The 13171-nt window shown below is 39.8% G+C and overlaps 1 protein-coding gene and 1 long non-coding RNA gene across 3 annotated transcripts in view; one reads left to right on the top strand and one right to left on the bottom strand.

The window, feature by feature from the left end:
• Positions 1–13171, bottom strand: part of LOC124152222 (putative G-protein coupled receptor F59B2.13) — a 101065-nt gene that overhangs the window by 28284 nt on the left and 59610 nt on the right. The window contains exon 1 of one of the 2 annotated variants that reach the window (XM_046525077.2): positions 715–966. The exons of the other annotated variant lie outside the window; for it this stretch is intronic. The gene's annotated coding sequence lies outside the window, so the exon portion shown is untranslated. Of the gene's footprint in view, positions 1–714; positions 967–13171 lie in introns of those variants that run through there. 2 annotated transcript variants of the gene reach the window in all.
• The window catches only part of LOC124152223, an 82725-nt gene that overhangs the window by 63750 nt on the left and 5804 nt on the right, over positions 1–13171 (top strand). The window lies entirely within an intron of this gene.

The raw sequence follows: 13171 nt of genomic DNA, 5'->3' as shown, positions 1-13171 counted from the left end.
CGAAAATACATCAAATAATTGTGTATTTATTGATGATGATGATGATGATGATGATGATTATTGTTGTTGTTATGAGTATTATTTATAATAATACGTAGCTGGCCCAAAGTGTAGTGTATATACAATATATATACCTGTTGGTGTATATGACACATGATACTATTGAGGATGAACAGCATAATGTTTTACACTGCAAAAACGATTAAATCGACAGTTATGATTGTTTCAAGAACATGCCAAGTGAAGTAAAATTCCTTTTCATTATATCAAATAATGTTCCAAACTGCACCAATATTATCTGTTCCCATTTATTCTGTTTAACATGCTATACTAACATGCACACCAACTTTCAATATAAGTTCCATTTTTCTTGTTTGTTACAGTTTTTGTCTATCTAATGTAGCAAGTTCTGCAGTCTGTATGAAATATGGGATCTTCTTTGCAGTAAACATCTTATCTTACCTATAATCTATCTAAACCTTCTCATCCATGTTGTGTTCTAAGTACATGATACACGGGAATAATCTCCACTTTTCTATATTTGAATTATATTAAATGTTTTCACTGGTAACTATCAACATAGATAATCCAAAAATTGTAAGATAAATTATATCCTCAGTGAGCTAGCATTTGAAAAAGTAATCCTAACAAAGTTGTGTAAGAGTCTGGTTTAAAGCCTGTAAAATAACTTAAGAAACTAGTAAAATAACTTACAGGAGAGAGTAATTCTGGTATCCACTCCCCGACAGCAGCTAAACTTGTCCACAGTTCTCGTCCAGTAATTGATCATAGCCACACAATGCTGAGTTGGGGCCTGTTCATCGGAGGGGATTTCATTGATTGCCTCAACAAGCTCTGTAGCCCTGCGATACTGACAGCCAGCTAGCTGCACACTCAGCCCATACCGGCAGTTTTCTAGATAACTCTCTGGAGGAAAACTCCAAAAGTTCCTGTCACGATTGGTCAGCAAGACACAAGACAAGCACTGATACAATTTTACAACAACTTATACAGGAGTGGTATGGCTAGACAGCTTGGGATGTATGCTCAACTGGGTTACTCTGGAGTCTGATATGATGCGGAGTATGATGGTGATAAATGTCAACTGCCGTACCTTGAGGGGACCGGTGTGATATGTCTAATGAGCAGGGAAGTGTGTTAGGGGAATAACATCCCTTCAAACTGGTTAAAGCAGCTACTGTAACAGGGAAGGATGTAATGAAGTCATAGTGCATGGAGGCCATGGAAACAGCTAGTGTACAACAAGTTTACGTGGCATGATAAAAACATCAATATAACATGTTATAGCTATTTATACACTGGCCAAGTTTACATGTTATGAATATTCAAACAGTATATTTATGTGTTGAGGTAACTTAAACACAGACAAAGTTTACATGTCATTGTGTTTAGATTTTATAGTAATTTATACACCAGCCAACTTTACATTTTGTAGTAATTTAAACACCAACCAACTTTACATTTTGTAGTAATTCAAACACCAACCAACTTTTACATTTTATAGTAATTTTTACAAGCCAACTTTACATTTTGTAGTAATTTAAACACCAACCAACTTTTACATTTTATAGTAATTTTTACACAAGCCAACTTTACATTTTGTAGTAATTTAAACACCAACCAACTTTACATTTTGTAGCTAATGAAACACAGGCAAAGTTTACAATGCATGTTATAGTACATTGTGTTTACATGTTATATAAATATAGTTGTTTGTCCCTTGTAGTCAGGAAACCCACCTTATGGATGATTGTTCACCACTGTCTATATAATTAAATAGATAATTAACTGGATGTGACGAGGATTCATTAATCTGGAAATTGTTAAAAGTATTATTTCATTGGGAATAGTACCACTCGGAATAAGCAAGTTTGTTGTAAAGAGATTTTATTGTGAAATATATTTTGAGAATGTAAATATTTAAACAACTTTCTTTGTAGTTATCTGCATTGGTTAAGGAAGATGTTCCTGATTTTCATTCAGAAGTAGAAAAGTTGTATCCTCTTAAGATCCTTGTTTGGTCGAAAGTTCCCACGTATTCCCTTCAATGAAATTCTTTCATTGGATGCTGGATAACACTGAATATGATTGCAACAATGTGTTACATAAATTGCATTTAGAAACCTTCCCATCTGAGAGATTAGGGTGATAACACCATTACTTAACCCAATTTGGATCAAGCGTAGTGATATTCTCACTCCTGGACTCAACAATCCAATTAGACGACTATTTATCCAATAAGGTACAAACGTCTGCAATGACAAGCCGCTATGTGTCAATCAGCAAACAATTACCCAGAATGATCGCTTCCCACATGTCGCCATAGCATTATTGTAGGTGTAGTAAGTCCTGGAGCGACACAATGCACTGGCATGAATAGCTCAGTCCTAGCCCAGCATTCCATCAGTTCCTGTGTGTGTGAGAGTGGGTAATTGTGGCTATTGTATCGCCACGACTTGATTGGCTCGTCTGACTTTCACGAACCAAGACACAGGACCGTTGTGACGTGCACCGACACAATGCTTTCTTAGAGTAATATTCCAAAGTACAATGGTGCATCAACCCTGGGTTCGCTTTAGTGTGTTTTAATTATGTTATTTGTATTGTCTGGGTTATCAATCATATTTATGTTTACTTTGCACTCTTACTTGACTATCAGTGCATGGAGGCTCATGATATACAGTAGCCCTTCCTAGATCAGATATTTTCTTTGGGTTTTTGTTGGTCTGAAGCCAAGGTGTCCATCTTGACGGTATTTGATGAGAGGATACCCTGTAGGAAATCATGCATGTAGTATCTGGACAGACTGGACTTCAGTGGGTCCTTGTCTCCTTTAAGCTGCCTACTGAGTAACAGATACAGACGTTTATCTCCCAAGGCTCATGTCTCTATTCCATTCTCATCTATCATAAACCCAAGACATCCTCAGAATCGTTTGGAAGTCATGAAAATTCTGTGAAACTTGATAAGTGAGTCTATTCCATCACTGAACCTATTTCTAAATTGAGTAAAGGATTTTTTTAATAACAATGGCATATATTGAAAAGTCTTTTGTGGAAAATATTTGAAAAATAAACCAGAACTCTTTGTAGTCTGTATTTATACCATGTAGGTCGCCCTTACTGTTTTGGTGATCATGATACACGATCACCAAGCTCGGTCATGAGTTGATCTTTACAATAAAAGTGAAATATAAAGCCCTCCATATGGACATAAAAACGATATGCTTCTCCTGTTTTCTTACTCTTTAGGCATATTCTGGCGGGGAGGTGTGACCTGGGATTTTAAAATATTTTTTTTTTGTCCCAGTAATTTCTTGAAAAGCATAATTATGCTCCAGAAATTGTCTGCCACAAAAATGACATTGCTTCAAGGTGTTTTTCTTACAATATAATCAGGCTCATAGTTATAAATAAAACATATCTTGTTTTGCAGCTGTAGCAGAAACAATACCTAATCTCTATATAAAATCCAAGACAAGGAGGACTTCTGTGCTAGGGTACTCAGGGGTGTTCAACTTGTAGCCTGACTTGCCTGGGACAATATTATTTAGTTGCCCTCGGGCAAAGATGAAAATAGGTGGTATTAACTTGGAACTTTAGAAGATGCATCATGTGTTAGTCAACTGCAGATGAAGTACTTGACAAGTCAGGTTTCTTTTCTGTTTTTAAATAAAATTTCTTTCCTTTTCCTAATTTAGCAGGGCAAGGTGAAAATCAGGCTGAGCAAGTAGAATTATAAAGTTTACTTAAAGTTGGAAATTTTGAATTTGAATTTAAACACAGGGCCTGGTACGGATATAGAGAAGGAAACAGTGACATTACTTGTGAAAACAAGTGACCGCCTCAGTGGTCCAGTGGATAGAGCGTAAAGCATACTCTCCTCACGCCAAAGCCCGGGTTTTATTCCCCACATGGGTACAATGTGTTGAAACCGACTTCTGGTGTTCCCTGCCATGATATTGCTGGAATATTGGTAAAAGTGGCACTCACTCACTCACTCTTAGTTGGCTGTGTAATAAATCCCTCTCAGGTATATTTCTGGGAAATAAAGCAAGTTCGAGTATAGGAATGATCTACTTTTACGTCGACAGGGCCATTTATATTCCGTCAATACTGTGTCTGCTTTAAATAAACAATGCTGTTGGGCAAGTGAAATCATGATCACATGCATGGCTCGTAGGCACTTTGCTGACTGGCAGATCTTGAACCATACAGATAATATGGGTTTTGGGGACGGGATCAGTTGTTGATATTTCACTTTGGAATATGGCAAAATAATACTCATAAAAATTCAGGAATTAAATTTCTTCATTCTGTGAGTAATAGATCGGCAACTTTATGCCAGTTGCAATGAATATTCAACATCACTTTAGATGATTTTTTTTTTAATGAATAATTCTCACAAAAACACTTATTTTATTTCAGCTGCCGGCCAAACCGGTTTGTGACCACACATCACAGAGAATAAATGTCAAATCATATCTCTAGTGTTGACTTCAAAAGTTAATCGATTGTGGAAATATTTTGTTCATTCTGTAGGCTGTAAGTTTTATTGGCCTTGATGGATAATGAAATTTATACCACGGCATCTCCTTTAAGAGTTATTTCCCCTGAATCACAGAATCTATAAAGCAAATAGAGGCCTGGACGGGATGATTATAACTTTCCAGACGCTTTGTTTGTCTTAGGTTTGAATTAAAAATCGAAATGAGGCTCTCAAACTTGTCCCACGCCAACCAGTAATGGTTTCAGAGAATGGACACCAATGAAAATGACATTTAAAGAACAGCCCCAACTTTTGTGAATAACTGTTTATCTTGGCACTGGAGATGAGTTTGTGATGTTTGACTGCTGGATGTTTTTTGGCTGTTATTAATGAAAATCTCATTTCTTGTTCAGGTCTATTGATGTCTTACATTTAAATCAACTTTGAATACATGTTTGTGCTTGCACTAGCCAAGACTTATGTAGTTATTATTGCAGATAACTGGACAATCATTGCAATCACATACTTTTTGGGATGTGCTTAACATTTTTGTTTGGATTGTGTGATTGTGTGTTTGAATTCTTGATCATGATGCTGTAAGTGTCAGCACCACTGTTTCATGTGTAGGTTTTGCCAAAGTAGTAAACGTCTGTGACCTGCATCACTTTTGATTTTCACCCACATTATGCTGAGATGCCACAACAGTACTGGGTAAAGGGGACAAATCCTTTTCCATAATCATTAGAAATAGCTGCTAAAAGCAGAGTCTATCGGACAATTCTGACTATTGATGTTTTGAATTAATGTTCAAGTGTTGTTGAACACAAATAACACTCTCACTCACACTCTCCTTAAGTCATGTTATATGATCACATTTGTCTACATTTCATTCCCAAACCCTCACATCCTCACATCCAGACATCCCCACACCCCCACACCCCGACAACCAACACCCCAACGCCCCCACAGTAAGAAATGATTAAGGTACCTCTTCTAAGGAGACAATAACACTGATCTTTTGAAACGAGTCTGCAAGTTTTCCAATAACTGGTGGAGATGCACAATATATAACGGTATACCACAGTTTGAAATGCAAATGAATACAAATCATAACATGTTTGGAAAAAAACGGTATATTGCGTTTTCAAAATTATTCATATTTTCATCTTGTTGGCAATGTTTACAGAAGTGAGAAGTCAAAATGAAATTCTGAAATTCAGAAATTAGCAACTTGATTCATGTGATTGAAACTCTGTGCAAACAGCTTCCTGTGTAAAATGTGTCTAATACAAATGCGTTGTGATCCTAGCACCATCCAACAAAATGGGACGAAGTTGTAAAAAATGTGAGGGGTCCGATGTATTGGCCCATTTTTATTCAGGTTCATAACAAATTGCAGATGTAAGAACACCTGCAATACATTGTGGTATATATCACAATATATGAACCATAAGTGCAAATTGCACTACGAAAGTAAGGCCATCACTAATAACTGGTGTTTACCCATCTCTAATAACTGGTATTTACCCATCACTAATAACTGGTGTTTACCCATCACTAATAACTGGTGTTAACCCATCTCTAATAACTGGTATTTACCCATCACTAATAACTGGTATTTACCCATCACTAATAACTGGTGTTTACCCATCACTAATAACTGGTGTTTACCCATCACTAATAACTGGTGTTTACCCATCACTAGTAACTGGTGTTTACCCATCACTAATAACTGGTGTTTACCCATCTCTAATAACTGGTATTTACCTATCACTAATAACTGGTGTTTACCTATCACTAATAACTGGTGTTTACCAATCACTAATAACTGGTATTTACCCATCACTAATAACTGGTGTTTACCCATCACTAATAACTGGTGTTTACCCATCACTAGTAACTGGTATTTACCCATCACTAATAACTGGTGTTTACCCATCTCTAATAACTGGTATTTACCCATCACTAATAAATGGTGTTTACCCATCACTAATAACTGGTGTTTACCCATCTCTAATAACTGGTATTTACCCATCACTAATAACTGGTGTTTACCTATCTCTAGTAACTGGTGTTTACCCATCTCTAATAACTGGTGTTTACCCATCACTAATAACTGGTGTTGACCCATCTCTAATAACTGGTGTTTACCCATCACTAATAACTGGTGTTTACCCATCACTAATAACTGGTGTTTACCCATCACTAATAACTGGTGTTTACCCATCATAAATGAGTCAATGCCTTAAATTAGAATTAAATCAATGCCCCAAATTTCGTTGTTGTATAAAATAACTGGTTCTTTAATGTTTTGTATAATTTACATGCTAGGGTCACTGGAACTTCCTGATTAAAAATAGAAGACTAAAGTCTATAGTATGTTCCTATTTTTTAGAAGTGATTTTGCATAGTCTTTGAACTTACCACCTGAGTGAAGTGTAATTCTTAGGTTTTATATTTGTGAAGGCAACGTTTGTCCAGCAATTTTCCAATTATTTCTTACCTCTAGCTTACCAGAAGGTTTTCTTGTATAAATGAGTCAATTCCTTTAATTACATGTACAATGGAATCAATGCCCCAAATTTCACTGTTGTATAAAATAATTGGTCTTTTTATGTTTTGAATAATTTACATGCGAAGGTCAGTGGGGGATGTGGGAGAAAGTGCTGACTGGAGCACTAGAAGTTTTGGCATCAACTTAATCCCCTGACATTGCAAAGTCTGACCTATGGTAAAGCCGTGTCACAAGGGCTCTTCCACATACAGCCATTCTAAGCTTCGAATCTTAAACTACCTCTGAATTCAGTCATGAGGATTATTCTGCCTGCAGCCTCTTGTAGCTGGGCATCTACATGGCGGCAATCTCGTGCTGCAACTCGGAACAGACTGGCAGGTTTTATTTAGATTTCATTGTACTGTGATTACAAACATGTGTTTTGTTGCATGTTAGTGCACCATATGAATAATTTTCATTGTAACTTGATCTAACAAAGTTGGAAATGTCAGACAAATTATAGCCAAAGGAAAAACTCTGACAAAAATTAATTATTTTTTATTGATTTTTCAGGAATATGATATAAGTATCATTTATTGTACCGTAAACAATATTGAAGGAATAATTGAATGCATATGTATGTATGAGATGATATACACCAGAGATCTTGGTACAGGCCCTGGAACACATTATCTCCCCTAACTCTGTCCCATGGCGCCCAACTTTGACACCAACTTGGACATTGACAAATCATTGTCAGGTATGCTGTTTTCATTTGGCACCATTGTGCATGTCCAGAAGGCCGTATCACATTGCCAGTAACATGCATGTCTATCAGACCTCATACCATATCACATTGTTTATGACATATGCATATCCAGCAGACTGTATCACATTGCTTATCACATATTCATGAGATTTATTCTGTCTGCAGCAGGATACTAGGCATCATTTACTAGTTTGTTTTTACACATTTGATGAATATCATTACTACCATTTGCTGTTGTGTAGGACCCTTATTTCCCCCACTGCGGTTCGTGTATTTCACATATATCAACATCTGTGCTTTCGATGCTTCATGGCATGGTCGAGAGATTTCAGTACCAATAATCAGTACCAGGTATGATGGGGCCCTATATGCTTCACTGGATTTAGCTTATTTTCAAATAATGGAAAACTTTGAAAATTTTCGTATGTAAGTAATCAGACATGTTCAAATGTTTGATAAGCCTTTTTTCCGTTTTACACTTGAAAGTCTTGGAATTCTGACTTGATGAAGGGTTGGTGGGGTAGCCTTGTGGTTAACGTGTTTGCACGTCATGTCGAACACCTGGGTTCAATTCCCCACATGTGTGAAGCCCATTTCTGGTGTCCCTGCCATGAAATCGCTGGAACAGTGCTAAAAGCAGCATAAAACCATAATCACTATCTCACTGTAACTGGATGAAAGTTTGAAGCTGATTTTGCCACCTCAAAGAATAAATCTAGCTATGGGCAAGTCTGTGAACCAAGAAGTTTTGACCATATGTTAATGTCGACACATCTTTAGAATATCACCTTGGGTCAAGACTTGCTTATGTTTAATTTAAAAGTTTGCTCCCTGAAACCTACTAAAATCAGCCTTTTCCACACAGTTACTTGTACATTTATCCTCAGTTATACTATATATCCAACTGCTACATGCCTCTGGGGGCACAGTGGCCTTGTCGTCTTACACACCTCAATTCCATGTACAGAGTTGCCTCCCTTAGGTGTGACAGAAGCCTGTGATCATGGGTTTGAATCCCAGATTTGTCCTGATTATGTTTCCGGGCTTATCAGCATCATACCCATGCTTGTGGGTTTCACTGAGGTAATACGGTCTAAGACCTGACTCACTTTGGGCTTTCCTCTGACATGAAGCCGACCATCTATAATATAACTGGAATACTTGTCAAAGCAGCATTAAATCAAACTCACTCACTAACTCTATTCCAATCAACTACAAACTAGTTTGATTCCTCGTGGAGCACTACTTTGATGATAAAAAAACCTTATGTTCTTTTTTCAAAAATCACCCTGAAAATATAGTTGTGTCAATTCAAGAAAAGAATACGGACATTAACCCCATTCATGGATATTTCTCATACTAAATACTGCATGGCTTTGTGAAAAATATTGCTGGAAATATTTGCTTTACTCATTGTGAAGATAGCAGCCTACTAGAACGTGAACCTGCAGTTCTACATGCTGTCATCTTCCTATCAGAGTTGAGGGGCCCCGGGAGGAGATTACAGTGGACATGATACAGGTTTATGCCATTTCAAGTTCCCGACTCATGGGTCAGGTGAAGCTTGCAGTGAGGCAACTTTCCTTGACAGGGTAATGGGCTTCTTTATGCTGTGTTCTGATAGAGCATAGCCTACTGTCAAACTCTAGCTACTCTAGCTTTATCATTTAGTGTTATTTGAAGATAGAGTGGTCCAATGAGGGATTAGGTCACCGCAGATCACGAAGCGGGTGATCAAAGGAAGAGGGGCAGAGACAATGTTGCACAACGATATTTATACAAAAGAAACAAAAAAAGTGTACTTGTTGGCATTGGTCTTTAGATTTCTGGAACAAAGAGCTGCAGGCATTTCTGCACCCAGTTCCTTCTCATCCTCGTAGATGCACCCAAGGCCAGTTTCATTTGGAACTGGGGCAATCAGTGGAGCTATATCAACATTCTGCTGATTCGTATATGTTCTATATTCCCCTTCCCCTGGTGAATATATATCCTATATTCCCCTTCCCCTGGTGAATATATATCCTACATTCCCCTTCCCCTGGTGAATATATATCCTACATTCCCCTTCCCCTGGTGAATATATATCCTATATTCCCCTTCCCCTGATGAATATATATCCTATATTTCCCTTCCCCTGGTGAATATATGTCCTATATTTCCCTTCCCCTGGTGAATATATATCCTATATTTCCCTTCCCCTGGTGAGTATATATCCTATATTTCCCTCTCCCTGGTGAATATATATCCTATATTTCCCTTCCCCTGGTGAGTATATATCCTATATTTCCCTTCCCCTGGTGAATATATATCCTATATTCCCCTTCCCCTGGTGAGTATATATCCTATATTTCCCTTCCCCTGGTGAATATATATCCTATATTCCCCTTTCCCCTGGGTAATATATATCCTATATTTCCCTTCCCCTGGTGAATATATATCCTATATTTCCCTTCCCCTGGTGAGTATATATCCTATATTTCCCTTCCCCTGGTGAATATATATCCTATATTCCCCTTCCCCTGGTGAATATATATCCTATATTTCCCTTCCCTGGTGAATATATATCCCATATTTCCCTTCCCCTGGTGAGTATATATCCTATATTTCCCTTCCCCTGGTGAATATATATCCTATATTCCCCTTCCCTGGTGAATATATATCCAATATTCCCCTTCCCTGGTGAATATATCTCCTATATTTCCCTTCCCCTGGTGAATATATATCCTATATTCCCCTTACCCTGGTGAGTATTATCCCCCATATCATCTATTCTGCTTATGAGCATTCATATGTTAGGGTATATATCCTATACCTATAAACCAAGGTTATGTATCCTACATGGCTCATCATATGGTTAGTATGTCCTCAATATCAACTCTCTTGCTGATGGGAATATATTATACATTGCCTGCCTCCCTTGTTGATATATCCCCTTGACAATCATCCTGCTGATGAGTATGCTTGTACTAGGGTATATATCCTATATTGCCCATCCTATGGTTGATATATCCCCCTTGTCAATCATCCTGCAGTATGCACGTCCATCACACTATGGTTATAACAAACTCAAAGGGACCACAAATTTAAGTTTGTTGTAACTGTAGTTTGATTATTTACCCTATATTGCCCACCCTGCTAACATCCCTTTCTGACCAGCCCCTAGTTTTGTGATAGATGGAGATCTTGTTTTGGACACCAGTAAAATTATTAGAAGGATGTCTGCCTGTGCTAGTCATAAACAGTAATAGCTGGAGTAGCACTCAAACAAGACTTCAAAACACTGCGTTGACTGATGATGTTGGATAATTGGCCACAAAATGATGCTTCTTGTGTCCTGCATCTGGCTTGTTATCTGATGATGGTGGATGAAGTGGGACTCAGTACAGCAGAAATCTGATTATGATAAGCTGAATGTTAATTTGGACAGGTATCCAATGATATAATGCTGTATGCTATGAAGTTCTTCTTTGAAGTGTGGATTGGTGGGATGTGGTGTGAGGTTGGATGATAGAGGGCTTGATCACTCACTTGAACTGTGGTACAATATATAAACCACATTCTTGATGTTTGCTGTTATATGCCAACCAACTCACCTAGCCACCCACCTAGCCACACACCAACCCACCCAACAACCCAACAACCCAACAACCCACCAACCCACCCGACAACGCACCAACCCACCTGACACACACAAACCCACCTGACAACACACCAACCTGACAACACACCCACCCACCTGACAACACACCAATCCACCTGACAACACACCAACCCACCCGACCACCAACCCACCTGACAACACACCAACCTACCTGACAACACATGAACCCACCTGACACACACAAACCCATCTGACCATCCATCAACCCACCTAACAACACACCAACCCACCTGACAACACACCAACCCACCTGACAACACACCAACCAAACCTGACAACACACCAGTCTGACAACCCACCAACCCACCCGACAACACACCAACCCAACTGACAACACACCAACCCACCTGACAACACACCAACCCACCTGACAACACACCAGCCCACCTGACAACACACCAACCCACCTGACAACACACCAACCCACCCGACCACCAACCCACCTGACAACACACCAACCCACCTGACAACACACCAACCCACCTGACAACACACCAACCCACCTGACAACACACCAACCCAACTTACAACACACCAACCCACCTGACAACACACCAACCCACCTGACAACACACCAACCCACCTGACAACACACCAACCCACCCGACCACCAACCCACCTGACAACACACCAACCCACCTGACAACACACCAACCCACCTGACAACACACCAACCCACCCGACCACCAACCCACCTGACAACACACCAACCCACCTGACAACACACCAACCTAACAACACACCAACCCACCCGACAACACACCAACCCACCTGACAACACACCAACCCACCTGACAACACACCAACCCACCTGACAACACACCAACCTAACAACACACCAACCCACCTGACACACACAAACCCACCTAGCCACCCACAACACACCAACCTAACAACACACCAACCCACCTGACAACACACCAACCCACCTGACAACACACCTACCCACCTGACAACACACCGACCCACCTAACAACACATCAACCCACCTGACAACACACCAACCCACCTGACAACACACCAACCCACCTGACAACACACCAACCCACCTGACAACACACCAACCCACCTAACAACACACCAACCTGACAACACACCAACCCACCTGACAACACACCAACACACCTGACAACACACCAACACACCTGACAACACACCAACCCACCTGACAACACACAAACCCACCTGACAACACACCAACCCACCCGACCACCAACCCACCTGACAACACACCAACCCACCTGACAACACACCAACCCACCTGACAACACACCAACCCACCTGACAACACACCAACCTAACAACACACCAACCCACCTGACAACACACCAACCCACCTGACAACGCACCCACCTGACAACACACCCACCCATCTGACAACACACCAACCCACCTGACAACACACAAACCCACCTGACAACACACCAACCTAACAACACACCAACCCACCTGACAACACACCAACCCACCTGACAACACACCAACCTAACAACACACCAACCCACCTGACAACACACCAACCTAACAACACACCAACCCACCTGACAACATACCAACCCACCTGACAACACACCAACCCACCTGACAACACACCAACCTAACAACACACCAACCCACCTGACAACATACCAACCCACCTGACAACACACCAACCCACCTGACAACACACCAACCTAACAACACACCAACCCACCTGACAACACACCAACCTAACAACACACCAACCCACCTGACAACA

The sequence above is a fragment of the Haliotis rufescens genome, unplaced genomic scaffold (assembly GCF_023055435.1).
Source record: "Haliotis rufescens isolate VD_foot unplaced genomic scaffold, xgHalRufe1.0.p SCAF_30, whole genome shotgun sequence".
In the NCBI taxonomy this organism is placed as follows: Eukaryota; Metazoa; Mollusca; class Gastropoda; order Lepetellida; family Haliotidae; genus Haliotis; species Haliotis rufescens.
The sequence above is the reverse complement of the archived record's forward strand: the minus strand, read 5'-3'. Positions and strand labels throughout refer to the sequence as shown.